The following is a 22,246-nucleotide window of genomic DNA, read 5'->3' on the forward strand; positions in this document are numbered from 1 at the left end:
GGTCAGAGAGAGGCTGGTGGGAGAGAGAGGGGGACAGAGAGAGGGGGACAGAGAAAGGGGAGATAGAGGTTGACAAAGGGAGGGGGACAGAGAGAGAGGCACAGAGAGAGGGGTAGATAGAGGGGTTCAGAGCGAAGAGTACAGAGATAGTGGTACAGCAAGTGGGGGAGATAGAGGTGGACAGAGAGTAGGACAAAAAGAGGGGGTGATAGAGGGGGTCAGAGAGAGGGGGAGATAGAGGGGGACAGAGAGAGTGTGGGAGACAGAGGGGGGACAGAGAGAGAGGGGGTACAGAGAGAGGGTGACAGAGAGAGGGCGACAGAGAGAGGGGCACAGAATGTGGAGGAGATCGAGGGGGTCAGAGAGAGGGGGACAGAGAGAGGGTGATATAGAGGGGGACAGCAAGAGAGGGGGTCAGAGACAGAGGGCGACAGTGAGAGAGGGGGGCTGAGAAATGGCGACAGAGTGAGGGTGACAGAGAGAGAGGGGACAGAGAGACAGAGGGGGCAGAGAGAGAGGGGGACAGAGAGAGAGGGGATAGAGAGGGGGGGACAGAGAGAGGTGGGAGATAGCGGGGCTCAGAGACAGGGTGACAGAGAGAGAGGGCAATATAGAGTGGGGGACAGAGAGATGGGTACAGAGTGGAGGAGAGAGGGGGGGTCAGAGAGAGGGGGTCAGAGAGGGGGACAGAGAGTGGGGGGGATGGAGAGAGTGGGGGAGAGAGAGAGAGGGGGGGTTAGAGAGAGGGGCAGAGAGTGACGGAGCAGAGACAGGGCGACAGAGGGGGTGGCAGAGAGCAGGGGAGAGAAAGAGGGGACAGAGAGAGGGGGACAGAGAGGGGGGACAGGGAGAGGGGGGACAGGGAGAGGGGGGACAGAGAGAGGGGGACAGAGAGAGGGGGACAGAGAGAGGAGACAGAGAGAGGGTGGACAGAGAGAGGGGGGACAGAGAGAGGGGGACAGAGAGAGATGCGGTGGGTGAGAGAAGGGGTATGAGAGAGCCGAACTGAGAGAGAGGGGGACGGGGGGGGGGGGACAAAGAGGGGGGATAGCGAGGCGGGTGGAAGAGAGAGGGGGACAGAGAGAGGGGGACAGAGAGAGGGGGACAGAGAGGGGGGCACGGAGAGGGGTGCACGGAGAGGGGTGCACGGAGAGGGGGGCACAGAGAGGGGGGCACGGAGAGGGGGACAGAGAGTGGGACAGAGAGGGGGGGTACTGAGAGTCGGGGAGATAGAGGGGGACAAAAAGAGGGGGAAAAAGAGGGGGAGGTAGAGATGGTCAGAGGGAGGGGGACAGATAGTGGGGTACTGAGAGTGGGGGAGATAGAGGGGGACAAAAAGAGGGCGAGGTAGAGGGGGTCAGAGGGAGGGGTAGAGAGAGGGGGGTACTGAGAGTGGGGAAGATAGAGGAGGACAAAAAGAGGGGGAGGTAGAGGGGGTTAGAGGGAGGGGGAGATTGAGGGGGCAGAGAGGGGGGACAGAGGGGGGACACAGAGGGGGGAGAGAGAAAGGGGGGTACAGAGAGAGGCGGGTGGAAGGGGAGGGGGCAGAGAGAGGGCGATAGAGAGAGGGGCACAGAGAGTGGGGGAGATAGAGGGGGTCAGAGAGAGGGGGACAGAGAGTGGGGGACAAAGAGTGGGGAGATGGAAAGAGTGAGGGACAGAGAGAGAGAGGGGGTCAGACTGGGGGCAGAGAGAGACGGTGCAGAGAGAGGGCGACTGAGAGGGGGGCAGAGAGCGGGGTAGAGGTGGAGGGGACAGAGAGTGTGGACAGAGAGAGGTGGGACAGAGACAGGGTGGACAGAGAGAGGGGGAGACACAGAGAGGGGGACAGAGAGAGATGTGGTGGGAGGGAGAGGGGGTCTGAGAGAGGCGGTGGGAGAGAGAGGGCGACAGAGATAGGGGGAACAGAGAGAGCCGGACTGAGAGAGAGGGGAACAGAGAGAGAGGAGGACAAAGAGGGGGGATAGTGAGGCGGGTGGGAGAGAGAGGGGCACAGAGAGAGGGGGACAGAGAGAGGGGGACAGAGAGCGAGGGGGACAGAGAGAGAGGGGGACAGAGAGAGGGGGACAGAGAGAGAGGGGGACAGAGAGAGGACTTCAGAGCAGGGGCACAGATAGTGGGGGAGATAGAGGGGGACAGAGAGTCGGGGGCAGAGAGAGGGGTACAGAGAGAGGGGGACAGAGAGAGGGGGACAGAGAGAGGGGGACAGAGAGAGGGGGACAGAGCGAGAGGGGGACAGAGAGAGAGGGGGACAGAGAGAGGACTACAGAGCAGGGGCACAGAGAGTGGGGGAGATAGAGGGGGACAGAGAGTCGGGGGCAGAGAGAGGGGTACAGAGTGGGGAAGAGAGAAGGGGTCAGAGAGAGGGGGACAGAGAATGGGGGATGCAGAGAGTGGGGGACAGAGGGGGACGGGGGGACGGTAGGGAGAGGACAGAGAGATGAGGCACAGAGAGTGGGCAGAGAGAGAGAGTGGGGGGAGAGAAAGGTCGTGGAGAGAAAGAGGGGAAGGAGAGAGAGGGGAGAGAGTGCAGAGAGAGAGGGGAGAGAGAGTGAGAGAGAGAGAGAGCAAGAGAGAGAGAGAGTGGGAGAGAGAGGAGGCGAGAGGAGGGAAGAGAGAGGTGCGAAGAGAGAGGAGGGGAGAGAGGATAAGGGAGAGATAGAGAAGGAGAGCAATGAGGAGAAAGAGTAGGGGAGAGAGGAGGGGGAGAGAGGAGGAAAGAGAGGAGGAAAGAGAGGAGGGGAGAGAGGAGGGGGAGAGAGGAGGATAGAGGAGGGGTTAGAGGAGGGTCAGAGAGGAAGGAAGAGAGAGGAGGGAGGAGAGAGAGGAGGGGGAGTGGAGGGCGTGAGACAGGTGAGAGGGGGAGGGGGTAGAGAGAAGAGGGGAGAGAGCGTGGGAGAGAGCGGGTGGGAGAGAGAGTGGAGGCTGGGTGGGTGGAGGGGGAGGGAGAGTAAGAGGGGAGGGAGATTGAGAGGGGAGGGAGAGTGAGAGGGAGGGGAGGGCAAGAGAGGGGAAGGAGAGTGAGGGGGACGGAGAGAGATGGGAGGGCCAGTGAGGGGAGGGAGAGAGAGAGGGGGCAGGGAGAGAGAGGGGAGAGCCAGTGAGTGGTGGGCGAGTGAGAGGGGAGGGCGAAAGAGGGGAGGGCGAGAGAGGGGAGGGAGAGAGAGTGGGGAGGGCGAGAGAGAGGGGAGGGTGAGAGAGAGGGGAGGGCGAGAGAGGGGGGAGCGAGAGAGTGGAGAGAGCGGGAGGGGGGAGAGAGATGGGTGAGACAGAGGGGGTGAGGGAGTGGGGGTGAGAGAGAGGGGGTGGTGAGAGAGAGGGGGAGTGAGAGAGAGTGAGATGGGATGGAGAGAGAGGGGGTGTGAGAGACAGAGGGAGATGGAGAAGGAGGGGGGGTTAGAGAGCAAGGGGTTGAGAGAGAGGGGGTGAGAGACTGAGGGGGTGAGAGAGTGAGGGGGGTTGAGAGAGGGGGTGGGAGAGAGAGGGGGAGTGAGAGAGAGGGGGGTGAGAGAGAGGGGGGTTAGAGAGCGAGGGGTTGAGAGAGAGGGGGTGAGAGACTGAGGGGGTGAGAGAGTGAGGGGATGAGAGAGTGAGGGGGGTTGAGAGAGGGGGTGGGAGAGAGAGAGGGAGTGAGAGAGAGGGGGTGAGAGAGAGGGGGGTTAGAGAGCGAGGGGTTGAGAGAGAGGGGGTGAGAGACTGAGGGGGTGAGAGAGTGTGGGGGGTTGAGAGAGGGGGGTGGTGAGAGAGAGGGAGTGAGAGAGAGGGGGGTGAGAGAGAGGGGGGTTAGAGAGCGAGGGGTTGAGAGAGAGGGGGTGAGAGACTGAGGGGGTGAGAGAGTGAGGGGGGTTGAGTGAGGGGGTGGGAGAGAGAGAGGGAGTGAGAGAGAGGGGGGTGAGTGAGAGGGGGGTTAGAGAGCGAGGGGTTGAGAGAGAGGGGGTGAGAGACTGAGGGGGTGAGAGACTGAGGGAATGAGAGAGTGTGGGGGGTTGAGAGAGGGGGGTGGTGAGAGAGAGGGAGTGAGAGAGAGGGGGGTGAGAGAGAGGGGGGTTAGAGAGCGAGGGGTTGAGAGAGAGGGGGTGAGAGACTGAGGGAATGAGAGAGTGTGGGGGGTTGAGAGAGGGGGGTGGTGAGAGAGAGGGGGAGTGAGAGGGGGGGTGAGAGTGGGGGGGTTTAGAGAGCAAGGGGTTGAGAGAGAGGGGGTGAGAGACTGAGGGAATGAGAGAGTGTGGGGGGTTGAGAGAGGGGGTGGGAGAGAGAGAGGGAGTGAGAAGGAGAGAAAGGGGATGAGAACGAGGCAGAGAGATGGTGGGAGAGAGGGAGGGGGTGAGAGAGCGAGGGTCTGTGAGAGTGTGTGTGAGAGAGAGGGGGGTTGTGAAAGAGATTGGGGTGGGAGAGAGGGGTGACGGAGAGAGAGGGGAGAGAGAGGGGGGTTGAGAGGGAAGGGTGAGCGAGAGTTGGATGTGAGAGATAGTGAGGGATTGAGAGAGAGAGGGGGGTGAGAGACGGAGGGGCGTGAGAGAGTGAGGGGATGGGAGATTGAGGGGTGTCGAGAGAAGGGGTGGTGAGAGAGGGGGGTGAGAGAGAGAGGGAGTGAGAGTGAGGGGTGAGAGAGTGACAGACAGAGAGAACGATAGAGCAAGAGTGAGAGCAAAGAGGTGAGAGAGACAGGGTGGACTGAGAGAGAGGGAGAGAGAGAGTGAGAGTGACAGACAGAGAGAGCATGAGCGACAGAGAGAGAGCACGAGTGAGAGAGAGCGAACGAGAGAGACCGTGAGATAAGAGAGGGCGGGAGGCAAGAGAGTGGGATAGAGGCCGGGAGAGAGAGAGAGAGAGCGTGGGAAACGGGTGAGAGAGTGAGGGAGAGACCGTAAGAGGAAGAGAGCGAGTGGACGAGTGAGACAGAGAGAGAGAATGTGAGAGAGAGGGGGGTGAGAGAGGGGTGCGAGAGAGAGGGGTGAGAGAGAGGAGGTGAGATAGAGGGGGATAGAGAGCTGGGTGAGAGGGCGGTGCGAGGGAGAGGTGGGAGTGAGTGACAGAGAGGAGGTGGGAGAGAGAGAGTAGGTGAGAGAGAGGGAGCGAGAAGGAGAGAGAGGGGATGAGAAAGAGGCAGAGAGATGGTGGGAGAGAGGGAGGGGGTGAGAGAGCGAGGGTGTGTGAGAGTGCGTGTGTGAGAGAGAAAGGGGGATGTGAAAGAGATTGGGGTGGGAGAGAGAGGGGTGATGGAGAGAGAGGGGAGAGAGAGAGGGGTGTGAGAGGGAGATAGATGTGAGAGAGAGAGGGGGGGGCTTGAGAGAGAGAGCGACGGGAGTGAGAGAGAGAGGGTGGGAGAGAGGGGAAGAGAGAGAGGGTGAGAATGAGAGGTGTGAGAGAGCAATTGAGAGAGGGGGGTTGAGGGGGGGAGAGAGAGGGTGAGAGAGAGGGGGTGAGAGAGGTTTTGAGAGAGAGAGGTTAAGAGAGACTGGGGAAAGAGGGGGTGAGAGAGAGAGAGAGGGTTAGAGAGAGATGGGAGAGAGAGGGGTTGAGAAAGATGGGTTGCAAGAGAAAGGAGGTGTGGGGGAGGACTGAGAGAGAGAGATGGAGAGAGAGAGAGCGACAGACAGAGAGAGATAGAGCAAGAGTGAGAGTGACAGACAGAGAGAGCATGAGCGACAGAGAGAGAGAGAGCACGAGCGAGAGAGCGAACGAGAGAGACCGTGAGATAAGAGAGAGCGGGAGGCAAGAGAGAGGGAGAGAAGCAGGGAGAGAGAGAACGTGAGAAGAGGGTGAGAGAGTGAGAGAGAGACCGCAAGAGGAAGAGAGCGAGCAGAAGAGTGAGACAGAGAGAGAGAATGTGAGAGAGAGAGGGGGGGTGAGAGAGGGGTGCGAGACAGAGGGGCGAGAGAGGAGGGGAGAGAGGATGAGAGAGAGGGGGCGAGGGAGGAGGAGGGAGAGGGAGAGGGGGTGGGTTGGGGGCAGAGAGAGGGCACAGAGAGGGGGTAGAGAGATGGCAGAGAGGGGGAGAGATGGAGGAGAGGGGGAGAGAGGAGGTGAGAGAGTGGGGGAGAGAGGGGGGATAGAGGGGGGAGAGAGGGGGATGCGGGGGTGAGAGAGAGAGGGTGAGAGAGAGGGGTTGAGAGAGAGGGGGTAAGAGAGAAAGGGGTGAGGGACAGAGGGGTGAGAAAGGGAGAGAGGTCTGAGAAAAGGAGAGAGGGGGAGAAAGAGAGAGGGGGAAGAGAAAGAGAGAGAGAAGGTCAGAGAAAGAGTGAATGTGAGGGGGTGAGAGAGAGGAGGTGGGAGAGAGAGTGGGAGAGAGAGGGGGTGAGAGAGAGGGATTGAGAGAAAGGAGGAGAGATAGAGAAAGGGTGAGAGAGAAAGGGGGACAGCGAGATAAAGAGGGATGAGAGAGATGGGACGCGAGAGAGAGAGAGTTAAAGAGGTGAGAGAGAGGGTGAGAGAGTGGGCGCTAGAGAGAGACAGAGCGAGAGCAAGAAGGAGGGAGGAAGAAAGGGGTCAAAAGAGATGGAGAAATGGGGTGAACAAGAGAAAGAGGGTGCGAGAGAGAAAGAGAGTGGGAGTGTGAGACAGAGTGCGAGAGGGAAGGGGAATGAGAGAGAGAAAAAGTGAGCGAGAGACATGAGGGGATGAGAGAGAGGGCGGGGGAGAGAGAGGGTGTAAAGGGGAGAGAGGGTGAGGGATGACAGAGGGAGGGGTGAGAGTGAGAGAGCAGGGTGGAGAGAGAGGGGGTGAGAGAGAGTGAGGGAGAGAGAGATAACAAGGTGAGAGAGAAAGGGGGTGTGTGAGAGAGGGGCAGTGAGAGAGAAGGGGGTGAGAGAGATAGGGGGTGCAAGAGAGCGTGGGTGAGAGCAGGAGGGGCTGTGAGAGAGGGGTGAGATAGGGAGAGTGTGAGAGAGGAGGGATGAGAGTGGGAGGAGGAAAGAGAGACGGGATGAGAGAGGGAGGGTGAGGGAGAGGGGTGTGAGAGAGAGAGGGGTGAGAGAGAAGGGTGAGAGAGGGAGTCTTTAGAGAGGGTCACAGCATTTGGGTTTTAATTCCACCCTGAGAGAGTCCTACCTCTCAGATCCTGGGGATTGACAAACTTTAACCCCAGGCTTCAAGTCTGTTTGAAAAATGACAGGGCCACAATCTGACAGGAACCAGTTACCCAGAGGCCCCTAAAACCCAGGGTCCCCCCCAGAGGAGATTAAACCTCGGGGTAAATAAACACACAACTCACGTGGGCCCCCACGGGGTGCAGCCTGTCGACCAGGCCTCAGGCCTCAGGCCCGTGCTCCCCCTCTGGAGGTTGTTCTTTCCTGGACTCGAACATTTTGGATCTTCACGTTGCAGCTTTCCAAACAAAGGTTCCTCGGGATAAAAGAGGGAAAAGATTAGTTGAAAGGGGGAGCAAGAGCATTTTGGAGGCAAGTTACACAGCAAGATCCCAGGGTTAAAAGCACCTCTGCCCAGCTCCAATGTATTAATGTATGTAACACAGTCAGCAGTCGGGATGGAACATGGTGTGGGAGCAGATCTTCCCAGGGATTGGAGGGGGATAGTGAGGGAAAGGCATCAGATTCTTACACTCTGCAGTGACCTGGGATCAATTGTCTTTTACTGAAAACAGTTCCCAACTTGTATGTGCCTGTAGCTCCCTCCAGTCTGAAACCCTCATGACCCTCTATCCTGTCTACTCTCTGTGAGTCAATGGTGTCTTCATTCTGCTACTGACCCTTCAGTCCCACTGGTATCATTTTTTCCCACCTTCTCTCATCCACGTGAAGGAATTGGATCCTGACAATTCCATTTACACTGTCTCCCATCAATCTTCATAGGATCCATATCACAGAGGTTAGACAGTGTTCCCAGCAAACACTCCCAGGGCAGAGGGAGCACAGGGTTCCAGACAAAATAAAGCTCCCATTAAACTGTCTCCATTTAAATCCCCAGGGCAGGTAGAGAATGGGGTCAGATACAGAGTAAATCTCCCTCGACACTGCAGCATTTCAAATTCCCAGGCCATTTTGAGCTCGGCGTTAGGTACTGATTAAATCTCCCACTTCCCCCATCCTGTTCACATCAAACTCAATCAGGATAGCTCCATCACTGGGTTAGATACAGAGTATGTGTCTGTTTGGATTTCAGCCCCAATCCAGTTGGTGATGATCACGGCCTTGTTAAGTGTGTTTGGGAATGGGGAGGGAGCTGTTAGGAGGGTGATGGTGGGATAGTGGGGAGCAGAGCTGTCTTCCAAGCAGTTGACCTGGGTCCGATTCCCAGCCATTGCAGTGTTGTGGTTTGTAAACAGCCTTTTAAAGGTAAGGCACTGGGATAAATCGAGGAAATAAATCTTTCATTCTGTGGTAAACCGGATCTGTCAGATTGCTCCTTGCTTTTCCTGGTGATGGTTCCTGTGAATTGCAGTGTGGAACCGGGCAGCATTGCTCGGCATCTCAGAAGCTTTCCCCTCTGCTGCTTCCCATTTCTTATTGAAATATTGGTTGCAGCACAAGGATGGGTTTGTTTTGTTCGAAAAGTGAGAGACTGCTCCAGTCAGGAACCTGAAATAATTACAGAAGCCACTGGAAACACTGAACAGTTCCAACAGCTTCTGTAGTGGTGGGGAGGGAGGGTTAATGTGTCAAATCTACACAAGGATAAAATAAACTCCAGCCACAAAACAATCAGAAATCCTGACTCTGCAAACTTCCTTGTAAATCTTTTCTGAATCTTTACAAGTTTCACCCCATTCTCCCGATAGCAGAAAGGCCAGAATTGTGTGGTTTATGGAATGTTACGATATCCGAACAGTTGCTGTTTATAGTTAAATAATGTTCATTTGGTTCAGGGTTCCAATCGAGTTCGGTTTGTCCAATCTTTCTTCCTTATGTTTGTGTTCCAACGATAGTGTGGAGTAAAGTGTGTTTTGCCTCAAGCCTGGCAGTTTGACCAATCACATTGGAACGCCTTACACTTCCCTTCAGGAAATCAGGAAAAGGGGTCGAGACCATTTCCTTAAGGCAGAGGAGTTTGGTCTGGTTCATAACATCCTCAATGTCATCAATCCATGTCCCTCCAGCCCTGAGCAATGATGTTTACAGATTACTGGAGGATACACAGACACATTAATCGGTATTATCTTGGACAGGAGTCATTTGGGAATGATATTCCTCAGACCATCAACTCTCAGCTCGGCCAAGGATGAAGGCCAGGAATCCGGCACAATTGGGAAAAAGCCCATTTCCCGGGAGACTGAGAGGTCACTAACAGAGTGGGAGAGTCAGGAACAGAATAACAGGGACAGTCTACTCTGTTCACGTAGCCTTCACCCCTCAGTGAATCCAGTGTCAGGAATGACTGCTATTAGTCAGACTGACAGAATGTGATCAGATACACACACTGTCCTTCCACATCATCAATATCGCCCAGCTCCCACCCTGTCTCAGCTCATCTGCCCCTCTGCCATCTTCAATATTTTAATCGGGGCAGCATTAACTACCGTGCTTTGAGCTGAGCTGTCTTACCTTCTGTACTCTCTCTCTAAACGGCTCCAATTCCCCCCGATCCCTCTCCCGTTTAAGATGCTCCTTGACATCCGCCCCAATGAAAGAGGTAGACCGTCACCTGACCCATGCACTGAAGATTAGACTGACCCAACTCTGTCAATGTAACCCACCCAGGAAAGAGCAGACTGACCCCACTCTGTCAATGTAACACACCCAGGGAATAACAGACTTACCCCACTCTGTCAATGTAACCCACCCATAAAAGAGCAGACTGGCCCCACTCTGTCAATGTGACACGCCCTGGGAAGAGCAGACTGACCACACTCTGTCAATGTTACCCACCCAGGGAAGAGCAGATTGACCGCACTCTGTCAATGTGACACGCCCTGGGAAGAGCAGACTGACCTCACTCTGTCAATGAAACACACCCAGGGAAGAACAGACTGACCCCACTCTGTCAATGTAACACACCCAGGGAAGAGCAGACTGACCCCACTCTGTCAATGTAACACAGCCAGGGAAGAGCAGACTGACCCCACTGTGTCAATGTAACAAACTTGGGGAAGAGCAGACGGACCGCAATCTGTCAATGTAACACACCCAGGGAAGAGAAGACTGACCCCACTCTGTCAATGTAACCCTCCCAGGGAAGAGCAGACTGACCCCACTCTGTCAATGTAACACACCCAGGGAAGAGCAGACTGAACTCACTCTGTCAATGTAACACAACCAGGGAAGATCAGACTGACCCCACTCTGTCAATGTAACACACTCAGGGAAGAGCAGACTGACCCCACTCTGTCAATGTAACCCACCCATAAAAGAGCAGACTGTCCCCACTCTGTCAATGTGACACGCCCTGGGAAGAGCACACTGACCCAACACTGTCAATGTAACACACCCAGGGAAGAGCAGACTGACCAAACTCTGTCAATGTAACAAACCCAGGGAAGAGCAGACTGACCTCACTCTGTCAATGTAACCCACCCAGAGAAGAGCAGAATGACCTCTTCTGCAAAGTTACTCACAGTGAACTGCAGACTTCCCCACTCTGTCAATGTAACCCACCCAGTGAAGTGCACATTGACCCCACTCTGTCATTGTAACACACCCAGGGAAGAGCAGACTGACCCCACTCTTTCAATGTAACACACAATGGGAGAACAGACTGACCCCACTCTGTCAATGTAACACACCCAGGGAAGAGCAGACAGATACCACTCTGTCAATGTAACACACCAAGGGAAGAACAGACTGACCCCACTCTGTCAATGTAACACACCCGGGGAAGAGCAGACTGACCCCACTCTGTCAATGTAACACACCCAGGGAAGAGCAGACTGACCCAACACTGTCAATTTAACACACCCAAGGAAGAACAGACTGACCCCACTCTGTCACTGTAATACACTCAGGAAAGAGAACACTGACCCCAATCTGTCAATGTAACACACCCAGGGAAGACCAGACTGACCCCACTCTGTCAATGTAACAAACCCAGGGAAGAGCAGACTGACCTCACTCGGTCAATGTATCACACCCAGGGAAGAGCAGACTGACCCCACTCTGTCAATGTAACACACCCAGGGAAGAGCAGACTGAACTCACTCTGTCAATGTAACACAACGAGGGTGGAGCAGACTGAACCCACCCTGTCACTGTAACACACCCAGGGAAGAGCAGACTGACCTCACTCTGTCAATGTAACCCACCCAGAGAAGAGCAGAATGACCGCTTCTGCAAAATTACTCACACAGTCAACTGCAGTCTTACCCCACTCTGTCAATGTAACACACCCAGGGAAGAGTAGACTGACCACACTCTGTAAATGTAACACACCCAGGGAAGAGCAGGCTGACCTCACTCTGTCAATGTAACACACCCAGGGAAGTGCAGACTGACCCCACTCTGTCAATGTAACAAACTTGGGGAAGAGCAGACTAACCCCAATCTCTCAATGTAACACACCCAGGGAAGAGCAGACTGACTCCACTGTGTCAATGTAACAAACCCAGGGAAGAGCAGACTGACCTCACTCTGCCAATGTTACACACCCAGGGAAGAGCAGCCTGACCCCACTCTGTCAATGTAACCCACCCATAAAGAGCAGACTGACCTCACTCTATCAATGTGACACGCCCTGGGAAGAGCAGACTAACCTCACTCTGTCAATGTAACACACCCATAAAAGAGCAGACTGACCCCACTCTGTCAATGTGACACGCCCTGGGAAGAGCACACTGACCCAACTATGTCAAAGTAACACACACAGGGAAGAGCAGACTGACCAAACTCTGTCAATGTAACAAGCCCAGGGAAGAGCAGACTGACCTCACTCTGTCAATGTAACCCACCCAGAGAAGAGCAGAATGTCCTCTTCTGCAAAATTACTCACACGGTGAAGTGCAGACTTACCCCACTCTGTCAATGTAACGCACCCAGTGATGTGCACACTGACCCCACTCTGTCATTGTAACACACCCAGGGAAGAGCAGACTGACCGCACTCTGTCAATGTAACACACAATGGGAGAATAGACTGACCCCACTCTGTCAATGTAACACACCCAGGGAAGAGCAGACAGATACCACTCTGTCAATGTAACACACCAAGGGAAGAACAGACTGACCCCACTATGTCAATTTAACACACCCAGGGAAGAGCAGACTGACCCCACTCTGTCAATATAACACACTCAGGGAAGAGCAGACTGACCCCAACCTGTCAATGTAACACACCCAGGGAAGAGAAGACTGACCCCACTTTGTCAATGTAACAAACCCAGGGAAGAGCAGACTGACCCCACTCTGTCAATTTAACACACCCAGGGAAGAGCAGACTGACCCAACACTGTCAATTTCACACACCCAAGGAAGAACAGACTGACCCCACTCTGTCAATGTAACACACTCAGGGAAGAGCAGACTGACCCCAATCTGTCAATGTAACACACCCAGGGAAGAGAAGACTGACCCCACTCTGTCAATGTAACAAACCCAGGGAAGAGCAGACTGACCTCACTCTGTCAATGTAACACACCCAGGGAAGAGCAGACTGACCCCACTCTGTCAATGTAACACACGCAGGGAAGAGCAGACTGAATTCATTCTGTCAATGTAACCCACCCATAAAAGAGCAGACTGACCCCACTCTGTCAATGTGACACGCCCTGGGAAGAGCAGACTGACCACACTCTGTCAATGTAACACACCCTGGGAAGAGCAGACTGACCCCCACTCTGTCAATGTAACACACACAGGGAAGTGCACACTGACCCCACTCTGTCATTGTAACACAGCAAGGGAAGAGCAGACTGACCCCCACTCTGTCAATGTAACAAACCCTGGGAGAACAGACTGTCCCCACTCTGTCAATGTAACACACCCAGGGAAGAACAGACTGTCCCCACTCTGTCATTGTAACACACCCAGGGAAGAGCAGACTGACCGCACTCTGTCAATGTAACACACAATGGGAGAACAGACTGACCCCACTCTGTCAATGTAACACACCAAGGGAAGAACAGACTGACCCCACTCTGTCAAATTAACACACCCAGGGAAGAGCAGACTGACCCCACTCTGTCAATGTAACATACACAGGGAAGAGCAGACTGACACCACCCTGTCACTGTAACACTCCCAGGGAAGAACAGACTGACGCCACTCTGTCAATGTAACACACCCAGGGAAGAGCAGACTGACCCAACACTGTCAATTTAACACACCCAAGGAAGAACAGACTGACCCCACTCTGTCAATGTAACACACTCAGCGAAGAGCAGACTGACCCCACTGTGTCAATTTAACACACCCAGGGGAGAGCAGACTGACACCACCCTGTCACTGTAAAACTCCCAGGGAAGAACAGACTGACGCCACTCTGTCAATGTAACACACCCAGGGAAGAGCAGACTGACCCAACACTGTCAATTTAACACACCCAAGGAAGAACAGACTGACCCCACTCTGTCAATGTAACACACTCAGGGAAGAGCAGACTGACCCCAATCTGTCAATGTAACACACCCAGGGATGAGAAGACTGACCCCAATCTGTCAATGTAACAAACCCAGGGAAGAGCAGACTGACCTCACTCTGTCAATGTAACACACCCAGGGAAGAGCAGACTGACCCCACTCTGACAATGTAACACACCCAGGGAAGAGCAGACTGAACTCACTCTGTCAATGTAACACAACCAGGGAGGAGCAGACTGAACCCACCCTGTCACTGTAACACACCCAGGGAAGAGCAGACTGACCTCACTCTGTCAATGTAACCCACCCAGAGAAGAGCAGAATGACCGCTTCTGCAAAATTACTCACACAGTCAACTGCAGTCTTACCCAACTCTGTCAATGTAACACACCCAGGGAAAAGCAGACTGACCCAACTCTGTCAATGTAACACACCCAGGGAGGAGCAGACTGAACCCACCCTGTCACTGTAACACACCCAGGGAAGAGCAGAATGACCGCTTCTGCAAAATTACTCACACAGTCAACTGCAGTCTTACCCCACTCTGTCAATGTAACACACCCAGGGAAGAGTAGACTGACCACAATCTGTAAATGTAACAAACCCAGGGAAGAGCAGACTGACCTCACTCTGTCAATGTAACACACCCAGGGAAGTGCAGACTGACCCCACTCTGTCAATGTAACACACCCAGGGAAGAGCAGACAGATACCACTCTGTCAATGTAACACACCCAGAGAAGTACAGACTGACCCCACTATGTCAATGTAACAAACCCAGGGAAGAGCAGACTGACCTCACTCTGCCAATGTAACACACCCAGGGAAGAGCAGACTGACCCCACTCTGTCAATGTAACCCACCCATAAAAGAGCAGACTGACCCCACTCTGTCAATGTGACACGCCCTGGGAAGAGCAGACTAACCTCACTCTGTCAATGTAACACACCCATAAAAGAGCAGACTGACCCCACTCTGTCAATGTGACACGCCCTGGAAGAGCACACTGACCCAACTCTGTCAATGTAACACACCCAGGGAAGAGCAGACTGACCAAAAAATGTCAATGTAACAAACCCAGGGAAGAGCAGACTGACCTCACTCTGTCAATGTAACCCACCCAGAGAAGAGCAGAATGACCTCTTCTGCAAAGTTACTCACACAGTGAACTGCAGACTTAACCCACTCTGTCAATGTAACCCACCCAGTGATGTGCACACTGACCCCACTCTGTCATTGTAACACACCCAGGGAAGAGCAGACTGACCCCACTCTGTCAATGTAACACACAATGGGAGAACAGACTGAAACCTCTCTGTCAATGTAACCCACCCAGGGAAGAGCAGACAGATACCACTCTGTCAATGTAACACACCAAGGGAAGAACAGACTGACCCCACTCTGTCAATTTAACACACCCAGGGAAGAGCAGACTGACCCAACACTGTCAATTTAACACACCCAAGGAAGAACAGACTGACCCCACTCTGTCAATGTAACACACTCAGGGAAGAGCAGACTGACCCCAATCTGTCAATGTAACACACCCAAGGAAGAGAAGACTGACCCCACTCTGTCAATGTAACAAACCCAGGGAAGAGCAGACTGACCCCCACTCTGTCAATGTAACACACTCAGGGAAGAGCAGACTGACCCCAATCTGTCAATGTAACACACCCAGGGAAGAGAAGACTGACCCCACTCTGTCAATGTAACAAACCCAGGGAAGAGCAGACTGACCCCCACTCTGTCAATGTAACACACGCAGGGAAGAGCAGACTGAATTCATTCTGTCAATGTAACCCACCCATAAAAGAGCAGACTGACCCCACTCTGTCAATGTGACACGCCCTGGGAAGAGCAGACTGACCACACTCTGTCAATGTAACACACCCTGGGAAGAGCAGACTGACACCTACTCTGTCAATGTAACACACACAGGGAAGTGCACACTGACCCCACTCTGTCATTGTAACACAGCAAGGGAAGAGCAGACTGACCCCCACTCTGTCAATGTAACAAACCCTGGGAGAACAGACTGACCCCACTCTGTCAATGTAACACACCCAGGGAAGAGCAGACTGAACCCACTCTGTCATTGTAACACACCCAGGGAAGAGCAGACTGACCGCACTCTGTCAATGTAACACCCAATGGGAGAACAGACTGACCCCACTCTGTCAATGTAACACTCCAAGGGAAGAACAGACTGACCCCACTCTGTCAATTTAACACACCCAGGGAAGAGCAGACTGACCCCACTCTGTCAATGTAACATACCCAGGGGAGAGCAGACTGACACCACCCTGTCACTGTAACACTCCCAGGGAAGAACAGACTGACGCCACTCTGTCAATGTAACACACCCATGGAAGAGCAGACTGACCCAACACTGTCAATTTAACACACCCAAGGAAGAACAGACTGACCCCACTCTGTCAATGTAACACACCAAGGGAAGAACAGACTGACCCCACTCTGTCAATTTAACACACCCAGGGGAGAGCAGACTGACACCACCCTGTCACTGTAACACTCCCAGGGGAGAGCAGACTGACACCACCCTGTCACTGTAACACTCCCAGGGAAGAACAGACTGACGCCACTCTGTCAATGTAACACACCCAGGGAAGAGCAGACTGACCCAACACTGTCAATTTAACACACCCAAGGAAGAACAGAATTTCCCCACCCTGTCAATGTAACACACTCAGGGAAGAGCGGACTGACCCCAATCTGTCAATGTAACACACCCAGGGAAAAGAAGACTGACGCCACTCTGTCAATGTAACAAACCCAGGGAAGAGCAGACTGACCTCACTCTGTCAATGTAACACACCCAGGGAAGAGCAGACTGAACTCACTCTGTCAATGTAACACACCCAGGGAAGAGCAGACTGACCCCACTCTGTCAATGTAACACACGCAGGGAAGAGCAGACTGAATTCATTCTGTCAATGTAACCCACCCATAAAAGAGCAGACTGACCCCACTCTGACAATGTGACACGCCCTGGGAAGAGCAGACTGACCACACCCTGTCAATGTAACACACCCTGGGAAGAGCAGACTGACCCTCACTCTGTCAATGTAACACACACAGGGAAGTGCACACTGACCATACTCTGTCATTGTAACACAGCAAGGGAAGAGCAGACTGACCCCCACTCTGTCAATGTAACAAACCCTGGGAGAACAGACTGACCCCACTCTGTCAATGTAACACACACAGGGAAGAGCAGACTGAACCCACTCTGTCAAAGTAACACACCCAGGGAAGAACAGACTGACCCCACTCTGTCAATGTAATACACCCAGGGAAGAACAGACTGACCCCACTCAGTCGATGCAACACCCCCAGGGAAGAGCAGACTGACCCCACTCTGTCAATGTAACACACCCAGGGAATAGCAGACTTACCCCACTCTGTCAATGTAACCCACCCATAAAAGAGCAGACTGGCCCCACTCTGTCAATGTGACACCCCCTGGGAAGAGCAGACTGACCACACTCTGTCAATGTTACCCACCCAGGGAAGAGCAGATTGACCCCACTCTGTCAATGTGACACGCCCTGGGAAGAGCAGACTGACCCCACTCTGTCAATGAAACACACCCAGGGAAGAGCAGACTGACCCCACTCTGTCAATGTTACCCACCCAGGGAAGAGCAGACTGATCCCACTCTGTCAATGTAACACACCCAGGGAAGAGCACACTGACCCAACTCTGTCAATGTAACACACCCAGGGAAGAGCAGACTGACCAAAAAATGTCAATGTAACAAACCCAGGGAAGAGCAGACTGACCTCACTCTGTCAATGTAACCCACCCAGAGAAGAGCAGAATGACCTCTTCTGCAAAGTTACTCACACAGTGAACTGCAGACTTAACCCACTCTGTCAATGTAACCCACCCAGTGATGTGCACACTGACCCCACTCTGTCATTGTAACACACCCAGGGAAGAGCAGACTGACCCCACTCTGTCAAAGTAACACACAATGGGAGAACAGACTGAAACCTCTCTGTCAATGTAACCCACCCAGGGAAGAGCAGACAGATACCACTCTGTCAATGTAACACACCAAGGGAAGAACAGACTGACCCCACTCTGTCAATTTAACACACCCAGGGAAGAGCAGACTGACCCAACACTGTCAATTTAACACACCCAAGGAAGAACAGACTGACCCCACTCTGTCAATGTAACACACTCAGGGAAGAGCAGACTGACCCCAATCTGTCAATGTAACACACCCAGGGAAGAGAAGACTGACCCCACTCTGTCAATGTAACAAACCCAGGGAAGAGCAGACTGACCCCCACTCTGTCAATGTAACACACCCAGGGAAGAGCAGACTGACCCCACTCTGTCAATGTAACACACGCAGGGAAGAGCAGACTGAATTCATTCTGTCAATGTAACCCACCCATAAAAGAGCAGACTGACCCCACTCTGTCAATGTGACACGCCCTGGGAAGAGCAGACTGACCACACTCTGCCAATGTAACACACCCTGGGAAGAGCAGACTGACACCTACTCTGTCAATGTAACACACACAGGGAAGTGCACACTGACCCCACTCTGTCATTGTAACACAGCAAGGGAAGAGCAGACTGACCCCCACTCTGTCAATGTAACAAACCCTGGGAGAACAGACTGACCCCACTCTGTCAATGTAACACACCCAGGGAAGAGCAGACTGAACCCACTCTGTCATTGTAACACACCCAGGGAAGAGCAGACTGACCGCACTCTGTCAATGTAACACACAATGGGAGAACAGACTGACCCCACTCTGTCAATGTAACACACCAAGGGAAGAACAGACTGACCCCACTCTGTCAATTTAACACACCCAGGGAAGAGCAGACTGACCCCACTCTGTCAATGTAACATACCCAGGGGAGAGCAGACTGACACCACCCTGTCACTGTAACACTCCCAGGGAAGAACAGACTGACGCCACTCTGTCAATGTAACACACCCATGGAAGAGCAGACTGACCCAACACTGTCAATTTAACACACCCAAGGAAGAACAGACTGACCCCACTCTGTCAATGTAACACACCAAGGGAAGAACAGACTGACCCCACTCTGTCAATTTAACACACCCAGGGAAGAGCAGACTGACCCCACTCTGTCAATGTAACACACCCAGGGGAGAGCAGACTGACACCACCCTGTCACTGTAACACTCCCAGGGAAGAACAGACTGACGCCACTATGTCAATGTAACACACCCAGGGAAGAGCAGACTGACCCAACACTGTCAATTTAACACACCCAAGGAAGAACAGAATTTCCCCACCCTGTCAATGTAACACACTCAGGGAAGAGCAGACTGACCCCAATCTGTCAATGTAACACACCCAGGGAAAAGAAGACTGACGCCACTCTGTCAATGTAACAAACCCAGGGAAGAGCAGACTGACCTCACTCTGTCAATGTAACACACCCAGGGAAGAGCAGACTGAACTCACTCTGTCAATGTAACACACCCAGGGAAGAGCAGACTGACCCCACTCTGTCAATGTAACACACGCAGGGAAGAGCAGACTGAATTCATTCTGTCAATGTAACCCACCCATAAAAGAGCAGACTGACCCCACTCTGACAATGTGACACGCCCTGGGAAGAGCAGACTGACCACACTCTGTCAATGTAACACACCCTGGGAAGAGCAGACTGACCCTCACTCTGTCAATGTAACACACACAGGGAAGTGCACACTGACCATACTCTGTCATTGTAACACAGCAAGGGAAGAGCAGACTGACCCCCACTCTGTCAATGTAACAAACCCTGGGAGAACAGACTGACCCCACTCTGTCAATGTAACACACACAGGGAAGAGCAGACTGAACCCACTCTGTCAAAGTAACACACCCAGGGAAGAACAGACTGACCCCACTCTGTCAATGTAATACACCCAGGGAAGAACAGACTGACCCCACTCAGTCAATGCAACACCCCCAGGGAAGAGCAGACTGACCCCACTCTGTCAATGTAACACACCCAGGGAATAGCAGACTTACCCCACTCTGTCAATGTAACCCACCCATAAAAGAGCAGACTGGCCCCACTCTGTCAATGTGACACCCCCCGGGAAGAGCAGACTGACCACACTCTGTCAATGTTACCCACCCAGGGAAGAGCAGATTGACCCCACTCTGTCAATGTGACACGCCCTGGGAAGAGCAGACTGACCCCACTCTGTCAATGAAACACACCCAGGGAAGAGCAGACTGACCCCACTCTGTCAATGTTACCCACCCAGGGAAGAGCAGACTGATCCCACTCTGTCAATGTAACACACCCAGGGAAGAGCAGACTGACCCTACTCTGTCAATGTAACACACCCAGGGAAGAGCAGACTGACCCCACTCTGTCAATGTAACACACCCAGGGAAGAGCAGACTGACCCCACTCTGTCAATGTAACATACCCAGGGGAGAGCAGACTGACACCACCCTGTCACTGTAACACTCCCAGGGAAGAACAGACTGACGCCACTCTGTCAATGTAACACACCCAGGGAACAACAGACTGACCCGACTGTATCAATGTAACAAACTTGGGGAAGAGCAGACTGACCCCAATCTGTCAATGTAACACACCCAGCGAAGAGAAGACTGACCCCACTCTGTCAATGTAACCCTCCCAGGGAAGAGGAGACTGACCCCACTCTGTCAATGTAACACACCCAGGGAAGAGCAGACTGAACTCACTCTGTCAATGTAACACAACCAGGGAAGATCAGACTGACCCCACTCTGTCAATATAACACGCCCAGCGAAGAGCAGACTGACCCCACTCTGTCAATGTAACCCACCCATAAAAGAGCAGACTGTCCCCACTCTGTCAATGTGACACGCCCTGGGAAGAGCACACTGACCCAACTCTGTCAATGTAATACATCCAGGGAAGAGCAGACTGACCAAACTCTGTCAATGTAACAAACCCAGGGAAGAGCAGACTGACCTCACTCTGTCAATGTAACACACCCAGAGATGAGCAGAATGACCCCACTCTGTCATTGTAACACACCCAGGGAAGAGCAGACTGACCGCACTCTGTCAATGTAACACACAATGGGAGAACAGACTGACCCCACTCTGTCAATGTAACACACCCAGGGAAGAGCAGACAGATACCACTCTGTCAATGTAACACACCCAGGGAAGTGCAGACTGACCCCACTCTTTCAATGTAACACACCCAGGGAAGAGCAGACTGACCCAACACTGTCAATGCAACACACCCAGGGGAGAGCAGACTGACCCCTCTCTCTCCATGTAACTCACCCAGGGAAGATAGACTGACCCCACCCTGTCAATGTAACACACCCAGGGAAAAGCAGACTGACCCCACTCTGTCAATGTAACACACCCAGGGAAGAGCAGACTGACCCCACTCTGTCAATATCACAGACCCTGGGAAGAGCAGACTGACCCCCCTCTGACAATGTAACACTTCCAGGGAAGAGCAGACTGACCCTACACGGTCAATGCAACACACCCAGGGAAGAGCAGACTGACCCCACTCTGACAATGTAACCCAACCAGGGAAGAGCAGACTGACCCCAATCTGTCAATGTAACACACCCAGGGAAGAGCAGACTGACCCCACTCTGTCAGTGTAACACACCCAGGGAAGAGCAGACTGACACCACTCTGTCAATGTAACACACCCAGGGAAGAGCGGACTGACCCCACTCTGTCAATGTAACCCACCCAGTGAAGAGCAGACTGACCCCTCTCCCTCCATGTAACTCACCCAGGGAAAAGCAGACTGACCCCATTCTTTCAATTTAACCCACCCAGGGAAGAGCAGACTGACCACACTCAGTCAATGTAACCCACCCAGGGAAGAGCAGACTGACCCCACTCTGTCATTATCACAGACCCAGGGAAGAGCAGACTCACCCAACTCTGTCAATGTAACACACCCAGGGGAGACCAGAGTGACCCCTCTCTCTCAATGTAACTCACCTAGGGAAGAACACACTGACACCACTCTGTCAAAGTAACACACTCAGGGAAGAGCAGACTCTTCCCACTCTGTCAAAGTAACACACTCAGGGAAGAGCAGACTGACCTCACTCTGTCAATGTAGCACACCCAGGGAAGAGCAGACTGTCCCCACTCTGTCAATGTAACACACCCAGGGAAGAGCAGACTGACCCCACTCTTTTAATGTAACACACCCAGGGAAGAGCAGACTGACCCCACTCCATCAATGTAACACACCCGGGGAAGAGCAGACTGACCCCACCCTGTCAATATAACGCACCCAGGGAAGAGCAGACAGACCCCACTCTGTCAATGTAACACACCCAGGGAAGAACAGACTGACCCCACTCTGTCAATGTAACACACCCAGGGAAGAGCAGACTGACGCCACTCTGTCAATGCAACACACCCAGGGAAGAGCAGACTGACCCCACTCTGTCAATGTAACACACCCAGGGAAGAGCAGATTGACCCCACACTGTCAATGTAACACACCCAGGGAAGAGCAGACTGACCCCACTCTGTCAGTGTAACACACCCAGGGAAGAGCAGACTGACCCCACTCTGTCAAAGTAACAAACCCAGAGAAGCGCAGACTGACCCCACTCTGTCAATGTAACACACCCAGAGAAGAGCGGACTGACCCCACTCTGTCAATGTAACCCACCCAGTGAAGAGCAGACTGACCCCTCTCCCTCCATGTAACTCACCCAGGGAAGAGCAGACTGACCGCACTCTGTCAATGTCACACACCCAGGGAAGAGCAGA

This window comes from Chiloscyllium punctatum, chromosome 50 (assembly GCF_047496795.1).
Source record: "Chiloscyllium punctatum isolate Juve2018m chromosome 50, sChiPun1.3, whole genome shotgun sequence".
NCBI lineage: Eukaryota > Metazoa > Chordata > Chondrichthyes > Orectolobiformes > Hemiscylliidae > Chiloscyllium > Chiloscyllium punctatum.